The sequence below is a fragment of the Hypanus sabinus genome, chromosome 8, assembly GCF_030144855.1.
Source record: "Hypanus sabinus isolate sHypSab1 chromosome 8, sHypSab1.hap1, whole genome shotgun sequence".
Lineage (NCBI taxonomy): Eukaryota > Metazoa > Chordata > Chondrichthyes > Myliobatiformes > Dasyatidae > Hypanus > Hypanus sabinus.
In genome coordinates this window covers 53,168,401-53,177,388 of record NC_082713.1, presented here as the reverse complement: position 1 = coordinate 53,177,388, position 8,988 = coordinate 53,168,401, and positions in this window count along the sequence as shown.

Below are 8,988 nucleotides of genomic sequence, written 5' to 3'. Positions count from 1 at the left end.
ACTGATGGTCACCTCTTCCACCTTCCTCCATCAACACTGTGAGGAATATTCAGCTTATAGTGAAAAATCTGCATACATTATCTCTGGTGAGTCCGTACTTAGAGTATTGTGTTCAATTCTGGTCACTTCATTATAGGAAGGATGTGGAAGCTATGGAGATGGTGCAGAGGAGATTTACCAGGATGTTCCCTGGTTTGGAGAACAAGTCATATGAAGCAAGGTTAGCAGAGCTGGGACTTTTCTCTTTGGAGCATAGAAGAATGAGAGGGGACTTGATAGAGGTCTACAAGATTATGAGAGGCATAGATAGGGTGGATAGTCAGTACCTGTTTCCCAGGGCACCAATAGCAAACACCAGAGGGCATATGTACAAAATTAAGGGAGGGAAGTTTAGGGGAGACATCAGGGGTAAGTTTTTTACACAGAGGGTTGTGAGTGCCCAGATTGACTTGCTAGGGATGGTGGTGGAGGCTAAAACATTAGGGGTATTTAAGAGCCTCTTGGACAGGCACATGGATGAAAGCAAAATGGAGAGTTATGGGGTAGTTTGGGTTTAGTACTTTTTTTTAAGGATTATATGGGTCGGCACAACATAGAGGGCTGAAGGGCCTGTACTATGCTGTAGTGTTCTATGGTTCTATTAGTAAAACTGACTCAGATTTCATATATATAATTTGTAGAGTATGACTTCGACAACTTTAAGTTGGAAGAGAATGCCAAGAGAACTTTAATCATCAGAGGGAGCTGTAGACTTTCTAGCCCAGGGGGCTGAAACTAGGAAATTGGAGGTAAATGTAACATGTTGATATTCTAAAGTAAGCAAAAAGGAAGAGGGTGGAGTATTCATCATTTTTGCTTTTGGCATTGCATACTGAACCTAGACTAAAAATATAATTCATTCAAACTAGTAAAGAGCAATTGGACAGATTAAAGAGTTTGTCCCAAATAAGCTCACCTTTACAGACTCTTAATGCATAATAAAAAGAAAGGATGGATTGCAGTTGCAATTTCAAGTGTAGAATTGCGGTAGTTTGGGAGTTAGGAGTTGGGAACAGGAGGCATGTTTGGAAAATGATCTGACTGCCAATTTTAAGACCTGGCTGCAAGGCAGGAAGGGAGACTAAATATATCAAGGTGTAAAGTTTACAGGGAAGTCTGAATAAATGATGGAGGAGGAGTAGTATTAGCAACCAAGCATGATAAATTGAGAGAATAATAATTAGAGCAACAACTTTGAGAAGAAATAAGAGTAAACACATCAAAAGTTTTGCATGCAGAAATTTAGAACTCACTTCCAAAACAATGCAGATAATTCAGATTTAACTGTTCAGTTTAGATCCAAAGTTGATAGAATTCTATTTACTGAAGGTATTAAAAGGTCAGAGAGCAATAGCAAGTATTAATCATAGCTCAGACATAATCTCAGTGAATAACAGAACAGCTGTGAGGGAATAAGTATGTTTCTCTTGCTCATTTCTTCCTATACTCTCTTGGATAGGGTTTAGAAGAATGAGGAGGGATCCCAATGATAACCGAATTTTCAAAGTTGTAGCAATAGTGTATGTGAAGAGGATATTTCCAATAGCGGGAGAGTCTAGGACCAGAGGACATAGCCTCAGAATAGAGGGACATCCCTTTAGAACAAACGTGAGGAGGCAGACAAATTTCTTTATCCAGATGGTGATGACTCTGTGTTCATTGTTGCAGATGGCTGTGGAGGACAAATGATTGGATATATTTAAAATCGATTTTGATAAGTTCTTGATTAGTATCAATGGTTATGAAAAGAAGGCAAAAGGATGGGGTTAAGGTAGAAAATAAGTCCAACATCCCAAATTTTTCCTCCTTCTCTTGTGAGATTTTATGACTCAAGGATTTCAACTGTCAAAAGGGAAATCACATTTTTTCAAGGAAGCTTTGAGCTCAACTTGAATCATTTCCTCTGTCCTCGTGATATTTTCAAGTGACAGAGCTTGGAATAAGGTTACTGATATCTAGTGCATTCAACTTATTTCCAGCATCTGCAGATTCACTCGTGTTGCCTAGAAATCATTGATTGGTTCAACCAGCAAAAGCTGTTTTGACAACTGGTTACATCGTAGAAATGAGATTTATCTTTGCCCTAAGTTTTTGGGACACATGCATTCCAGAATGGATGTTTCTGTTTTGAAGTCATGCTTGCTGTAGGGCACATGATTAAATCTGTTCTGCGTCATAAAAAGTAGCTTCTGTGTTCCTGTGTTCTTACTTCATGCGGTAGTTTGCAGCAGGTCAGCTACTTTTAACTTTCTGTGTACCCTTACTGCGGGCGCATCCATTTTGCCTTTCCCTGCCACTCCGAATTACTGGCTTACTTATGTTTCACACAGACTAAGCAATGAGCAGCCTTTCCCTCAGCATTATGTGGGAAACTAGTAACAGTTCTCAAGGGCCATATAATCACTTATAAATTGTCCAATTAATTTCAATGGGACCAAATTCCTTGTTTAGCAAACCGCTTTTCTTGTAAACAAGTGTTGTTTTTCAGTTGACACTTCTGGCAAGGGAGTTGTGAACCTCAATCAGGTGATCCTGGTGAGTAACTAATTAATTTTGCTACAAATTTGAAAAAAAAAAATTATACTGCTATGTTTTATAGGCTTCAAGGCATACAATAAACTTTGGAATTAAAGTTACTATTTATCAGCTAACTCATCATGGAGGAACAACAATTTCCAGAGATGGTACAGACAGATTTTATATTATATTTATGTTACCAGCTAATTTGTCCTTAATAGCAGCCTCAATATTCAACAGTTAGCAAATACCTTAAACGATGGAAAACATTTGTCTCAAGACGTTTTGTTCCCATGTTACTGATGACAATGGGCTAGGCTCCAGTAATTTTTGTACCAGAAATATGAATTCACTTCCAGTAAGCAAAAGACCTCTGGTTCTACAAGATCAGAATCAGAACGATCATTTGCAGTGTATTTTCAATCTTCAGTCACAGCAAACCAAGATCAGATGACCTGCAGCTCAGATATTATGTGTTACAATCTTCAGTTTAGAGGTTATGTTCAAATTATGACCTTAAGACTGCTCTTCAAAATTCATCTTACATCAAGGTGTATTTCCTTTATTACAGTTGTTAGATTTGGGTTGTTTTCTCTTGAGCATCAGTGGCTGAAGGGCAACCTATTAGAATTACATAAAATTATGAGAGGCACAGATAGGGTAGATAGAAACACAGAAATGTAGAAAACCTACAGCACAATACAGGCCCTTTGGCCCACAATGCTGTGCTGAACATGTATGTACTTTAGAAATTAACAAAGGTTACCCATAATACTCTATTTTTCAAAGCTCCATGTACCTACCAGGAGTCTCTAAAAAGACCCTATCGTATCTGCCTCCATCACCGCCACAGGCAGCCCATTCCATGCATTCATCACTCTCCGTGTAAAAAAAAATTACCCCTGCATCTCCTCTATACATCTCCTCTATACCTACTTCCAACCACCTTAAAACTGTGCCCTCTCATGTTAGCCATTCCAGCCCTGGGAAACAGCCTCTGACTATCCACACAATTAATGCCACACATCATCTTTACAACTTTATCATGTCACCTCTCATCCTACGCTGTTCTAAGGAGAATAGGCCGAGTTCACTCAACCTATTCTCATAAGGCATGCTCTCCAATCCAAGCAACATCCTTGTAAATCTCCTCTGCACCCTTTCTATGGTTTCCACATCCTTCCTATAGTGAGGCAAACAGAACTGAGCACAGTACTCCAAGTTGGGTCTGACCAGAGTCCTATGTAGCTGCAACATTATCTCTTTGTTCTTAAACTCAATTCCACAATTGATGAAGGCCAATACACCATATGCCTTCTTAACCACAGAGTCAACCCACGCAGCAGCTTTGAGTGTCCTATGGACTTGGACCCCAAGATCCCTCTGATCCTCCACACTGCCAAGAGTCTTATCAATACTACTATATTCTGCCATCATATTTGACCTACCAAAATGAACCACTTCACACTTATTTGGGTTGAACTCCATCTGCCATGTCTCAGCCCATTTTGCATCCTATTGATGGCTCATTGTAACCTCTGACAGCCCTCCACACTATCTACAACATCCCAAACCTTTGTGTCATCAGCAAATTTACTAACCCATCCCTCCACTTCCTCATCCAAGTCATTTATAAAAATCACAAAGAGAAGGGGTCCCAGAACGGATACCTGAGGCACACCACTAGTCACCGGCCTCCATACAGAATATGACCCATCTACAACCACACTTCGCCTTCTGTGAGCAAACCAATTCTAGATCCACAAAGTAAGGTCCACTTGGATCCATGCTTCCTTGCTTTCTCAATAAGCCTTGCATGGGGTACCTTATCAAATGCCTTGCTGAAATCCACATACACTACATCTACTGCTCTACCTTCATCAATGTGTTTAGTCATATCCTCAAAAAATTCAGTCAGGCTTGTAAGGCACAACCTGCACTTTACAAAGCCATGCTGACTATTCCTAATCATATTATGCCTCTCAAAATGTTCATAAATCCTGCCTCTCGGGATGTTTTCCTTCAACTTACCAACCACTAAAGTAAGACTTACTGGTCTACAACTTCCTGGGCTATCTCTACTCCCTTTCTTGAATAAGGGAACGACATCTGCAACCCTCCAATTCTCTGGAACCTCTCCCATCCCCACTGATGATGCAAAGATCATCGCCAGAGGCTTAGCAATCTTCTTCCTTACTTGCTACAGTAGCCTGGGGCTACATCTCATCCGGTCCTAGAGACTTATCCAACTTGATGCTTTCCAAAATCTCCAGCACATTCTCTTTCTTTATGTCTATATGCTCAAGCTTTTCAGTCCACTGTAAGTCATCCCTACAATTGCCAAGATCCTTTTCTGCAGTGAATACTGTAGCAAAGTACTCATTAAGTACCTCTACTATTTCCTCTGGTTCCATACACACTTTCCCACTGTCACACTTGATTGCTCCTATTCTCTCACATCTTATCCTCTTGCTCTTCACATACTTGTAGAATGCCTTGGAGTTTTCCTGAATTCTATTTGCCAAGGCCTTCTCATGATCCCTTCTGGCTCTCCTGATTTCATTCTTAAGATCCTTCCTTCTGGCCTTATATTCTTCTAGATCTCTATCATTACCTAGTTTTTTGAACATTTCGTAAGCTTTTCTTTTCTTCTTGCCTAGATTTTCAACAGCCTTTGTACACATGGTTCCTGTACCCTACCATCCTCTCCCTGTCTTATTGGAACATAGCTATGCAGAAAGCCATGCAAATATCTCCTGAACATTTGCCACACTTATGCCGTACATCTCCCTGAGAACATCTGGTCCCAATTTAAGCATCCAAGTTAGAAATATAGATACATAGAAAAGCTACAGCACAATGCCCTTCGTGCCAAACATGTCCTTACCATTAGAACTACCTAGTCTTACCCATAGACCTTTATTTTTCTAAGCTCCATGTATCCATCCAGGAGTCTCATAAAAGACCCTATCGTTTCTGCCTCCACCACTGCCACCGGCAGGCCATTCCACAAACTCATCACACTCTGTGTAAAAAACTCTACCCTGACATCTCCTCTGTACCTACCTCCAAGCGCCGTAAAAATATGTCCTCTCATGCTAGCCATTTCAGCCCTGGGAAAAAGCCTCTGGCTATCCACATGATCAATGCCTCTCATCATTTTATACACCTCTATCAGGTCACCTCTCAACCTCCGTCACTCCAAGAAGAAAAGGCCGAATTCACTCAAACTGTTTTCATAAGGCATTCTCCCTAATCCAGGCAACATCCTTGTAAATCTCCTTTGCACACTTTCTATGGTTTCCATGTAGTGAGGTGACTAGAAGTGAGCATAGTACTCCAAGTGGGGTTTGACTAGCGTCCTATATAAAGTAAAAAAGAATAGCCTTTAACTCAGCAGTGGAGTTATCAGGGCACTGTCATGACACTGTTTCCATAGCAAGATATTTTTGTTTCTATAAGGCTGAGTTGCTAGCTTGACGCTGAACCCGACTTGGATTCGAACTTGGGAACCTTCGCTCTGGAGTCCAGTGCTGATAATATTGTGCAGATATATAGGGCCAGGGTCCTATATATCTGCAGCATTACCTCTCGGCTCTTAAACTCAATCCTATGATTGATGAAGGCCAATACACCATATGCCTTCTTAACCACAGAGTCAACCTGTGCAGCTGCTTTGAGTGCCTTATGGACTTGGACCCCAGGATCCCTCTGATCCTCCACCTTGCCAAGAGTCTTACCATTAATACTATATTCTGCCATCATATTTGACCTAACAAAATAAACCAGCTCACACTTATCTGGGTTGAACTCCATCTGTCACTTCTCAGCCCAGTTTTGCATCCTATCAATGTCCCACTGTAACCTCTGACAGCCCTCCACACTATCCACAACACCTCCAACCTTTGTGCCATCAGCAAACTTACTAACCCATCCCTCCTCTTCCTCATTCAGGTCATTTATAAAAATCACAAAGAGTAGGTGTCTCAGAACAGATCCCTGAGGCACACCACTGGTCACTAACCTCCATGCAGAATATGACTCGTCTACAACCACTCTTTGCCTTCTGTGAGCAAGCCAATTCTGGATCCACAAAGCAATGTCCCCTTGGATCCCATGCCTCCTTACTTTCTCAATAAGCCTTGCATGGAGGGTTTCCGGTGACATCATCATCGAGAATGGCAGCTTAAGTCACTAGCTCCTCCAGAAAAATGCGTATTAAGCCCCATTAACCCATCAAATATACCATTTTTTGAAAAGATATTTGAACTGAAAAGAGGGGTAAAAATGGGGAGAAGAAATGGAAATAAAAAAAGCGACACTGCGGAGCCTGCGTCCAAGAGGAGTGCAGCGAGAGGCTCTCTGACCCGACCACATGCGAGCGAGGTGGCTGCTGGGCCTCGTTCAGACGAAGCGGTGAATGTCTTCAAAATCCTGAAAGAGATAATGGAGGTCCAGAAAGATATAAAGCAGCAGCTCCGTGATATTAATGCTGAGCTTGCCAGCATTAATCAAAAAATAGCAGTGGCAGAGACTCGCACTGAGAAGGTGGAAGTTCGCATTCAAAATGTGGAACGGATACTGAACAAGACAATAAAAATCATACATCACCAAGAAGGTAACCTGCTTGATCTGGAGGGAAGATCACAGCGGAAAAATATCAGAACCTACAACGTTCCCGAAGCAGCGGAGGGCCCGCCCATGACGGAGTTTGTCTGAAAGTTACTGCAGGATGCGCTGGAGCTTCTCCCCGGTTATGAAGCTCGAATTTGAAAGAGCCCACTGCGCGCTCGTCCCAAAACCTACCCAGGATAGAAAGCCACACTCAATTTTAATAAAATTCCTTCGGTACAGCACCAAGGCAGAGATTCTGCTAAGGGCCTGAGGTAAGAAGAGAGTGTTTTATGATGATAAATTAATATATTTCGACCAAGATTAACCCCCCCCCCCCGCGGTCCTCCAGAAATGCAAAGAATACTCTGAAGTAAAGTGAGTATTAAAGTAAAATAAGATTAGATTTCAAACTGCGTACCCTGCTAAACTTTGAGTGTTTTATGACAACGGGATGCAGTTGTACCAGGCCAGAGGGTTGCCCGTCAGCATGACCAAAACAAAAGAAAGCCTGGCTGAGGAATTGTCACGCTCGGCTTGGGAAATAGTGCGAGAAACAAGAAGGCAGGAGACTGGAGGAGGCCGAGAGAAACATATCAGGAAGAGACCGGGAGTTTCCCAAAGACAGTCCTCACCCCCTTCAGAAGAGCCATAAGGTTTGGCTAACTTTATATATATATGTGTGTGTGTGTGTGTGTGTGTGTGTGTGCGTGTGTGCGTGTATATATATATATGTGTGTGTGTGTGTGTGTGTATATATATATATATAGATAGATAATTATAGGAGTATATATAGGAGTACACAGGGAAAACATTTCTGTGTAATGGATTTGTTCACTGACTTTTATGAATACTGCAATGGGGGCCCTCATCTCACAAATAGGAGGGGTTATCCCCCACAGCTAAACATTTCCTCTAGCTGTATGCAGGGTCATTTACTAGAGACCTCAGCCTTGGAATCACACGTTTGTTGCCATTTTTGTTATTTGAGTTTCTTGGTTCTTATTTGTTCAAGGAGTAGATCGATTAAGTTTTATTCTAATTTCAATGATACATTGACAGATAAATACAGATGGCTAAGGACAAGGTAAAATTCATTTCTTTTAATGTAAATGGGCTATTAAGTCCAATCAAACGTAAGAGAATTTTATCCAAAATGAAAAAAGAACAAGCCCATTTAGTATATTTCCAGGAAACTCATTTAAGTGATAATGAGCATAATAAACTAAAGTGAATCGGCTTCACTAATCTGTTTTTCTCCTCATATAAATCAGGACATAGGAGAGGAGTTGCTATTCTTATCTCAAGTAAGCTAGATTTTGAAAAAATATTCGAAATGGGAGATAAAGAAGGCAGATATATTCTGGTAAGGGGGAATATAGACGGCAATTCAGTTACTCTATTGAATATATACACACCCCCGGGAAGTGATATTGGTTTCTTTCAGAAAATTACTGATATTATGGTAATGGAAACAGAAGGTCTCCTGATATGTGGGGGAGACTTAAATTTACAGTTACAACCAAACTTAGACTCTTCCAATAGAAAAACCTATGAAACAAAATCTTTACATAAGAAAGTTAATGCACTTTTTGAGGATGTTGGTCTAATTGATATATGGAGGGACCTTTTCCCTGACAGAAGGGATTACACTCATTATTCTGCTCCACATTCGGTATATACAAGAATAGACTATTTCATAACATTTGGAAAAGGCAAAGACAAAATAAACACCTGTGGAATTGGGACAATAGATGTAAGTGACCATGCACCTATATATTTATCTGTTGATTTTGACCTACAACCAAAGAATACTATTTG